Source organism: Hyla sarda, chromosome 3 (assembly GCF_029499605.1).
Source record: "Hyla sarda isolate aHylSar1 chromosome 3, aHylSar1.hap1, whole genome shotgun sequence".
Lineage (NCBI taxonomy): Eukaryota > Metazoa > Chordata > Amphibia > Anura > Hylidae > Hyla > Hyla sarda.
In genome coordinates this window covers 23,659,322-23,668,285 of record NC_079191.1, presented here as the reverse complement: position 1 = coordinate 23,668,285, position 8,964 = coordinate 23,659,322, and the positions used below count along the sequence as shown (strand labels likewise).

Genomic DNA, 8,964 nt, shown 5'->3' with positions numbered 1-8,964 from the left:
TGGCCGTGATTCGATTGCACTAATCGCTTCATTAAACTCCATTTAGTGCGGTCCAGGCTCCAGGGCATCTAAAATGGTGGACCCACATGTGAGGACATGGGGCATGGAACTCTAGGAAGGCGGGAAGGCAGGATGACCCTGAATCACATGCAGCATGCAGCCTATCAGCAGCCAGTCAGCCCTGTGATGTCATAGCCCTATATAATCGGCAGCCATCGTGTGGCCAGTCACATCAGCGTTCTATTGCAGACAGAGAGGGACAGAAAGCAGTGTGTGTTGCACAGAAAAGCATTTTTACAGCAGTGATTCACCTCAAGCCCATATCCAGCCTAAAAGCACTGATTGGGAAGGGAGAGAGATTGAGAGAATGTGCAATTGTGGGTCTATTATACAGCGACTGTGTGCTGCAGCACTGATGTGTACAACAACTGAAAAGCTAATAGTAGCCAGACAGTTAGGGTGAGCAGAACACTAAAAGTGTATTGTCCTCTATTAAATGTTACCTGTGCGTGCCTCTAAGGGTGTACCATTTTGTTCCTGTTAAAGTCTCAAGGGCCTAGTTACTGTGAAAGGCCAGCCAAAAGTACACACCTGCTAATGTTGTAGACAAATACTGTTTTAAGCATACTGGAGCTTATTGTACTCCCCTCATAAGTGCATACCACATACATACATTTACATGGTGTAGCATTTTGTTCCTGTTAAAGTCTTAAGGGCCTAGTTACTGGGAAAGGCCAGCCAAAAGTACACACCTGCTGGTGTTGTAGACAAATAATGTTTTAAGTGTAGTGGAGCGTATTGTCCTCCCCTCATATACGCACTAAGTATGTCAGGCAGAGAATTGCCAGGACATGCACAGAGGAGTGGCAGAGGCCTAAATTCATCAGGTGCAGGCAGAGGTCGCAGCAGACTAGGGGCGAGTGGCAGCAGGAGTCGCAGCAAGAGGCCTTAGCTCATTCTGCCACTATATGGTCTCCTCATGCTGCCACCACCTCCAGGCTGTGTAATTCAGCCACTATATGGTCTCCTCATGCTGCTGCCAACTCCAGGCTGTGCCATTCAGGCACTATATGGTCCCTTCATGCTGCCGCCAACTCCAGGCTGTGTCATTCAGCCACTATATGGTCTCCTCATGCTGCCGCCAACTCCAGGCTGTGTCATTCAGCCACTATATGGTCTCCTCTTGCTGCTGCCAACTCCAGGCTGTGCCATTCAGCCACTATATGGTCTCCTCATGATTCTGCCACCTCCAGGCTGTGTCACTGTACTGCCATGTGGTCTCCTCATGCTGCTGGCACATTAAATAAATGTTTTTAGGTTCATGTATTTAAAATCTTCAATTTAAATGTTAAAAAATATTTTTATCTTTTCAATTGTGAGGCCCTATGGTCTCATCAGGCTGTTGCCACTTCCAGGCTGGGTCATTCAGCCACTATATGGTCTCCTCCTGCTGCCAACACCTCCATGCCGTGTCATTCAGCTACTTTATGTCTCCTCATGCTGCCGCCACCTCCACGCTGTGTCATTCAGCCACTATATGTTCTCCTCATGCTGCCAAAACCTCCATGCTGTGTCATTCAGCCACTCTATGTCTCCTCATGCTGCCGCCACCTCCACGCTGTGTCATTCAGCCACCATACAGTGTCCTCATACTGCCAACACCTCCACGCTGTGTCATTCAGTCACTATATGGTCTCCTGACTCTGATGCCACCTCTCATTGTGCCGCTCTGCGGCAGTGATTCTAACAGCGACGCCTCTAATCTGCATGTTATTCTGAATAACAGTATTATTTCACTACCCCAGTACACACCCTATGCGTGTTACAGCAAGGCAAAGTGTTCTACACCCCTATTGAGGCTCTCTGTAGGCCAAAAATAGCAGCTTTTAGTAGAGATTCGCCGCAAATAAATTCGGACCGAACCAAATTTTTTAGGAAAATTCGGCGAATCGGCCAAATCGAATTTTTCAAAAACTTGCACATCTCTAGTCACGTCATATACTATAGCTCTTACTACCACTAATACTTTGACATGTTACAAACTTCAGCTGTGCGAACAGGACTAGACAGCAAGCGGAGATCTTGATAATGGTGGGAAATTGAAAGACAAAGCTTGCGGTATTCTTCACACGTTTAGTTTATATGAGACGTGACCATGAGGGATCATGGGGGATCATGGGGCAGACACTATCCTTGACTTGCTGTCAGTCGTCTCACTAGTCAGCATCTCTTATGGCTGATAACAGGGAACAGCACATTGTATGAAAATACACAGGAAAAGCAGATAAGATAGACCAGACAAGTAACAGGACAGGAACCATTCATCAGCTATTGAGGAGAACTGCTAGGGACGAGGTCCAATGGCTTCAGAACCGGGGTTCACAGACTTTTTTTTCTTTTATTTCAGTCTTCGCTAAGTTTTGATGCTTGATTGTGTTTCTTTATCTTTTTTTGGTTCACAGGGTTTTATTCTGCCAAATACAGTGGTCCCTCAACATACGATGGTAATCCGTTCCAAATGGACCATTGTTTGTTGAAACCATCGTAAGTTGAGGAATCCATGCAATCAGGGCTCAAGTCCTGCAGGAACCCATTGGAACGGAGTTCCTGCACTTTTTCCACAGCAGGAACGCAGTTCCCTTTAGCAGAAGTCCAGCTAAACCCTTAAAGGGTTACTCCGCCCCTATCCTAGGGGATAAGATGTCTGGTCGCGAGGGTCCCGCTTCTGGGGATCCCGGCGATCTCGGCTGCAGCACCCCAGACATCCGGTGCACGGGGCGAACTTCGCTCCGTGCCGGATGACTGGTGATGCAGGGCAGAGCCCCCTCAATGCAAGTCTATGGGCGGGGGCGTGACGCCCCCTCCCATAGACTTGCATTGAGGGGGCGTGATGTCATGAGCCTCTGGCAGGACCCCCGGGATCAGACACCTTATCCCCTAACCTTTTGGATAGTACCCCTTTAAGTGGAAATCTAGGGGGAGTTCACAGACTTTTCCCCCCAGGACTTGACCCCTGCGTGTAATGTAAAGTAGAGGACAGTGGTCTACAACCTGCGGACCTCCAGATGTTGCAAAACTACAACTCCCAGCATGCCCGGACAGCCAACGGACAGCCCCAACATACAAAAGCATCGTATGTTGATGCTGCCTCTGAGAGGCCATCGTATGTTGAAATGATCGTATGTCGGGGCCATCGTAGGTCGGGGGGTCACTGTAGACCGATATCGCCCCTGTAATAGGCTCATTTGTTGGGCAATCACCTCATAATGATATACTTAAAAAGTTATTGACCGTACATTCCCAATTACATGGGGAGACGTGCGGCCAATGATCTTTGACGGCTGATTGCCAAGTCTAACAATCAGGTCTACAGGCAAAGGATGCGCTCCACCACTGAACTACATCCCAATATTTCAAATCACCTTGTATCCCAATAAACTGTTCTAGCTACAGTGACCCCCCGACCTACGATGGCCCCGACATACGATCATTTCAACATACGATGGCCTCTCAGAGGCAGCATCAACATACGATGCTTTTGTATATCGGGGCCATCACATAAACGGCTATCCGGCAGCGCAGACTGCTTCAGCTGCCACCGGATAGCCGTTTACGGTACCCCGTGTGGTCCGCTGACGATCACTTACCTGTCACTTCCCATCATCCAATAGGAGCGGCGTGCGTAGCGACGTGATGGCGGCGACGGAGCGCGTGGATGCCGGGGAAGCAGAGGCCTTGCCGGAGCGTCGGGGACACCTCGGGGACGCGGCGACAGCGATGGACGGCGACATCCAGGGCAGCGGTGACTAACGGTGACGGTCCAGAGCGGCGGGGACAGGTGAGTACAACTTCCTCTACCAGTGATCTTCAACCTGCGGACCTCCAGATGTTGCAAAACTACAACTCCCAGCATGCCCGGACAGCCAACGGCTGTCCGGGCATGCTGGGTGTTGTAGTTTTGCAACATCCGAAGGTCCGCAGGTTGTAGACCACTGTCCTATACTTTACATTGCACGGATCCCTCAACATGCGATGGTTTCAACTAGAGATGAGCGAACTTCGAAATTCGATTCGTCACAAACTTCTCGGCTCGGCAGTTGATGACTTTTCCTGCATAAATCAGTTCAGCTTTCCGGTGCTCCGGTAGGCTGGAAAAGGTGGATACAGTCCTAGGAGACTCTTTCTTAGGAATGTATCCACCATTTCCAGCCCACGGGAGCACCTGAAAGCTGAACTAATTTATGCAGGAAAAGTCATCAACTGCCGAGCCGAGAAGTTCGTGACAAATCAAATTTACTGTAAATTCGCTCATCTCTAGTTTCAACAAACGATGGTCCATTTGGAACGGATTACCATAGTGTGTTGAGGGAACACTGTATATGTAAGCTCATCTATTAATATTTCTTACAATACATGGAGATGCCGGGGATTGAACCCGGGGCCTCATACATGCAAAGCATGCACTCTACCACTGAGCTACATCCCCTTCCATGTCTGCTGTGTCTCTGCTGCGTCTCTGCTGCGTCTCTGCTGCGTCTCTGCTGCGTCTCTGCTGCGTCTCTGCTGCGTCTCTGCTGCGTCTCTGCTGCGTCTCTGCTGCGTCTCTGGATTGAGATGGTTTTTCTAGCAAATCCAACAGAAGCTTCAGCAGATTGAGATCTGGGAAATGATTATAGAAGTTTGGTAGCTATGAGACCACCTATTTAGTCATTCTATCATAGGAGGTACGGACCACCCTGAGAGGCCGTGAATAAAGTGTCACACGGATATGATGATTGCCGTCCGGGTCACTATTTACAGGGTGAGCCCCGATTCTGCATCTTTGTCTAACAACAATGCATTCCGAAAGTTTTCAGGCTCTTTACTGTTTTCTACATTTTGTTATCTTGTGGCTTTGTGTTAAAGGGGTACTCCACCCCTAGACATCCTATCCCCTATCCAAAGGATAGGGGATAAGATGTATGATTGCGGGGGTCCCCGGCAATATAGCATGCAGCACCCACCTGTATCTGCTTCCGGGCAGCGCTGGAGGTTCTGGCTCCCGACCACGGGAACGGAAGATCGTGATGTCACGACTCCGCCCCTGTGTGATGTCACGCCCCGCCCCCCTCAATGCAAGTCTATGGGAGGGGGCGTGACAGCCGTCACGCCCCCTCCCATAGGCTTGCATTGAGGGGGCGGAGCGTGACATCACACGGGGCGGAGCCGTGAGGTCACAACACTCCAGCCCTGTGATCGACAGTAATCAGACCCGGAGAGAACACGCTCCGGGGACTGATTTTAACGGGGTGCGGCGTGCGAGATCAGCGGCGGGACCCCCGCGATCAGGCATCTTATCCCCTATACTTTGGATAGGGGATAAGATGTATAAGCGCCGGAGAACCCCTTTAAATATTGAAAAAAAAGTAAAAAGACAAATTACACGTCATTCTGCTTTTAATACACACAAAATGAAAATTTGACAGTAGAAATTAGAATTTTTGGCAATCGCAGAATCGGGATTTCCCATGTAAGCAATGTAGAGCTTTGGTGTCCATACCCCTAGGACATCATAATTATACGATTTTTTGAGGCTCTGCAAGTCCACAATGTTTCTAAAATGCAGCAAAAATACCCTCACTCATGATTGGAATAAATTGCCACCTTCTTCAATTTGTGTATAAGTTTTTTTTTTTCTTAAAGGGGTTCTCCGGTGCTTACACATCTTATCCCCTATCCAAAGTATAGGGGATAAGATGCCTGATCGTGGGAGTCCCGCCGCTGGGGACCCCCGGGATCTTGCACGCGGCACCCCGTTTGTAATCAGTCCCCGGAGCGTGTTCGCTCCAGGTCTGATTACCGGTGACCACACGGCCGGCGGCTTGTGACGTCACGCTCCGCCCCTCAATGCAAGCCTACAGGAGGGGGCGTGATAGCTGTCACGCCCCCTCCCGTAGGCTTGTATTGAGGGGCGGAGTGTGATGTCACACGGGGGCGGAGGCGTGACCTCACACGCTGCCGGCCCTGTGGTCACCGGTAATCAGACCTGGAGTGAACACGCTCCGGGGACTGATTACAAACAGGGTGCCGCGTGCAAGATCCCGGGGGTCCCCAGCGGCGGGACTCCCACGATCAGGCATCTTATCCCCTAAGATGCGTAAGCACCGGAGAACCCCTTTAAGCATTTCTGCTAGGTATATCTGTATCCTTTGGGTTGTTGTTTTAGGCAGCATTCACACCACACTTTTGCAATACAGTTCCCGTATCAGGTTTTTTATGAAAAACGGATTCCTCAAAACCGGACTAAACTGTATCAAAACGTGTGTACAAATTTTAACCCGTATATGGTTTGAAAAATGATGTCCGGTTTCATCTGTTTTAAAAAAAAAATAAAAATAAAAAACTATACTTTTTAACTTTTACATTATGAATAAATTTTCACTTGTTTGATTGAAATTCCAAGAAAAAAACTGTGCAAAGTCAAAAAACATATGGTGAAAACCGGATAGAACCGTACGCACATACAGGACGGTACGGTTCCTATTGACTCCTATGTTAAAAAAAGCCATATATGGTTTCAATACGGTTTTCACCCGGACCAAAAACCATGGTAGGCTACAGTTTTGGGTATTGGAAAAAACTGGACAAAACCGTACAAGACGCAAAACGGATGCATCGTTTGGCGTACGGTTTTCAAATTGAAAACGTATGCGGGAACTGTATTGCAAAAACTTGGTGTGAATGCAGCCTTAACCCCTTAACGACGCAGGACGTATATTTACGTCCTGCGCCGGCTCCCGCGATATGAAGCGGCATCGCGCCGCGATCCAGCATCATATCGCGTCGGTCTCGGCGCTCATAAAAGGACGGGACCTGCGGCTAATACCACACATCGCCAATCGCGGGAATGTGCGGTATTAACCCTTTAGAAGCGGCGGTCAAAGCTGACCGTCGCTTCTAAAGTGAAAGTGAAAGTGACCCGGCTGCTCAGTCGGGCTGTTCGGGACCGCCGCGGTGAAATCGAGGCGTCCCGAACAGCTGACAGGACACCGGGAGGGCCCTTACCTGCCTCCTCGGTGTCCGATCGGCGAATGACTGCTCCGTGCCTGAGATCCAGGCAGGAGCAGTCAAGCGCCGATAACGCTGATCACAGGCGTGTTAATACAAAAACTACTAGGTTTCAAAACTACAACTCCCAGCAAGCCCGGACAGCCATCGGCTGTCTGGGCTTGCCGGGAGTTGTAGTTTTGAAACCTCTGGAGGTCCGCAGGTTGAAGACCACTGCGGCCTTCGACATCATCCAGCCCCCTCTCACCCCCCTTTAGTTCTGTACAGTACTCGCCTCCGCTCGGCGCTGGTCCGGTGCTGCAGGACTGTCCGGTGAGTAGGTCGTCCGGTGGGATAGTGGTTCCGGGCCGATGGCTGCCCGGGCTTGCTGGGAGTTGTAGTTTTGAAACCTCTGGAGGTCCGCAGGTTGAAGACCACTGCGGGTGGAGAGTTCACTCGAGTATAACCCGAGGGGGGTGTTTTCAGCACGAAAAATCGTGCTGAAAAACTCGGCTTATACTCGAGTATATACGGTAAGTAGGGTATCATTTTAACCGTATGGACCTACAGAATAATGATAAGGAGTAATTTTTACCGAAATATGCACTGCGTAGAAACGGAAGCCCCCAAAAGTTACAAAATGGCGTTTTTTCTTCGATTTTGTCGCACAATGATTTTTTTTTCCGTTTCGCCGTGCATTTTTGGGTAAAATGACTAATGTCACAGCAAAGTAGAATTGGTGACGCAAAAAATAAGCCATAATATGGATTTTTAGGTGGAAAATTGAAAGGGTTATGATTTTTAAAAGGAAAGGAGGAAAAAACGAAAGTGCAAAAACGGAAAAACCCTGAGTCCTTAAGGGGTTAAAGGGGTACTCCACTGGAAAACATTTTCTTTTAAATCAACTGGTGCCAGAAAGTTAAACAGATTTGTAAATTACATCTATTAAAAAATCCTAATCTTTCCAGTACTTATCAGCTGCTGTATGCTCCACAGGAAGTTCTTTTCTTATTAAATTTCCTCTCTGTCTGACCACAGTGCTCTCTGCTGACACCTCTGTCCATTTTAAGAACTGTCCATAGTAGAAGCAAATCCCCATAGTAAACTTATCTTGCTCTGGACAGATCCTGACATGGACAGAGGTGTCCGCAGAGAGCACTGTGGTCAGACAGAAAGAAAATTCTAAAATTCTATGGATCATACAGCAGCTAAGTACTGGGAGGATAAAGATTTTTAAATAATTTTAAGTAATTTACAAATCTGTTTAACTTGATGACACCAGTTGATTTAAAACAAAATGGTTTCCAGTGAAGAAGCCCTTAAAAAGAGTCTTTCCCTGTTTACAAAACATGGAAATGCCGGGGATTGAACCCGGGGCCTCATACATGCGAAGCATGCGCTCTACCACTGAGCTACATCCCCAAATAGCTGTTTCCTAAGTAACGATTTGCTGACAACTTTGCATCGGATCCCTTTGGCTTATTGGAATGCAGATCCCATGGAAATCTCTGGCTCCTTAAAGGGGTACTCCGGTGAAAAACTTTTATTTTATTTTTTTTTTTTTAAATCAACTGGTGCCGCAAAGTTAAACAGATTTGTAAATTACTTCTATTAAAAAATCTTAATCCTTCCTGTACTTATTAGCTGCTGAATGCTACAGCGGAAATTCTTTTCCGTTTGAAACACAGAGCTCTCTGCTGACATCATGACCACAGTGCTCTCTGCTGACATCTCTGTCTATTTTAGGAACTGTCCAGAACAGCATATGTTTGCTATGGGGATTTCCTTTTACTCTGGACAGTTCCTAAAATGGACAGAGATGTCAGCAGAGAGCACTGTGGTCATGATGTCAGCAGAGAGCTCTGTGCTTAAAACGGAAAAGAATTTCCACTGTAGTATTCAGCAGCTAATAAGTAAAGGAAAGATTAAGATTTTTTT

At 47.9% G+C, this 8,964-nt stretch overlaps 2 non-coding genes across 2 annotated transcripts; both read right to left on the bottom strand.

The window, feature by feature from the left end:
- Positions 1 to 4,414: 4,414 nt before the first annotated feature.
- Positions 4,415 to 4,486, bottom strand: TRNAA-UGC (transfer RNA alanine (anticodon UGC)). The gene has a single exon. It is a non-coding gene; the product is annotated as a tRNA-Ala (tRNA).
- A 3,890-nt stretch (positions 4,487 to 8,376) lies between these two features.
- TRNAA-CGC (transfer RNA alanine (anticodon CGC)) lies at positions 8,377 to 8,448 on the bottom strand. The gene has a single exon. It is a non-coding gene; the product is annotated as a tRNA-Ala (tRNA).
- Between the last annotated feature and the right edge of the window lie 516 nt (positions 8,449 to 8,964).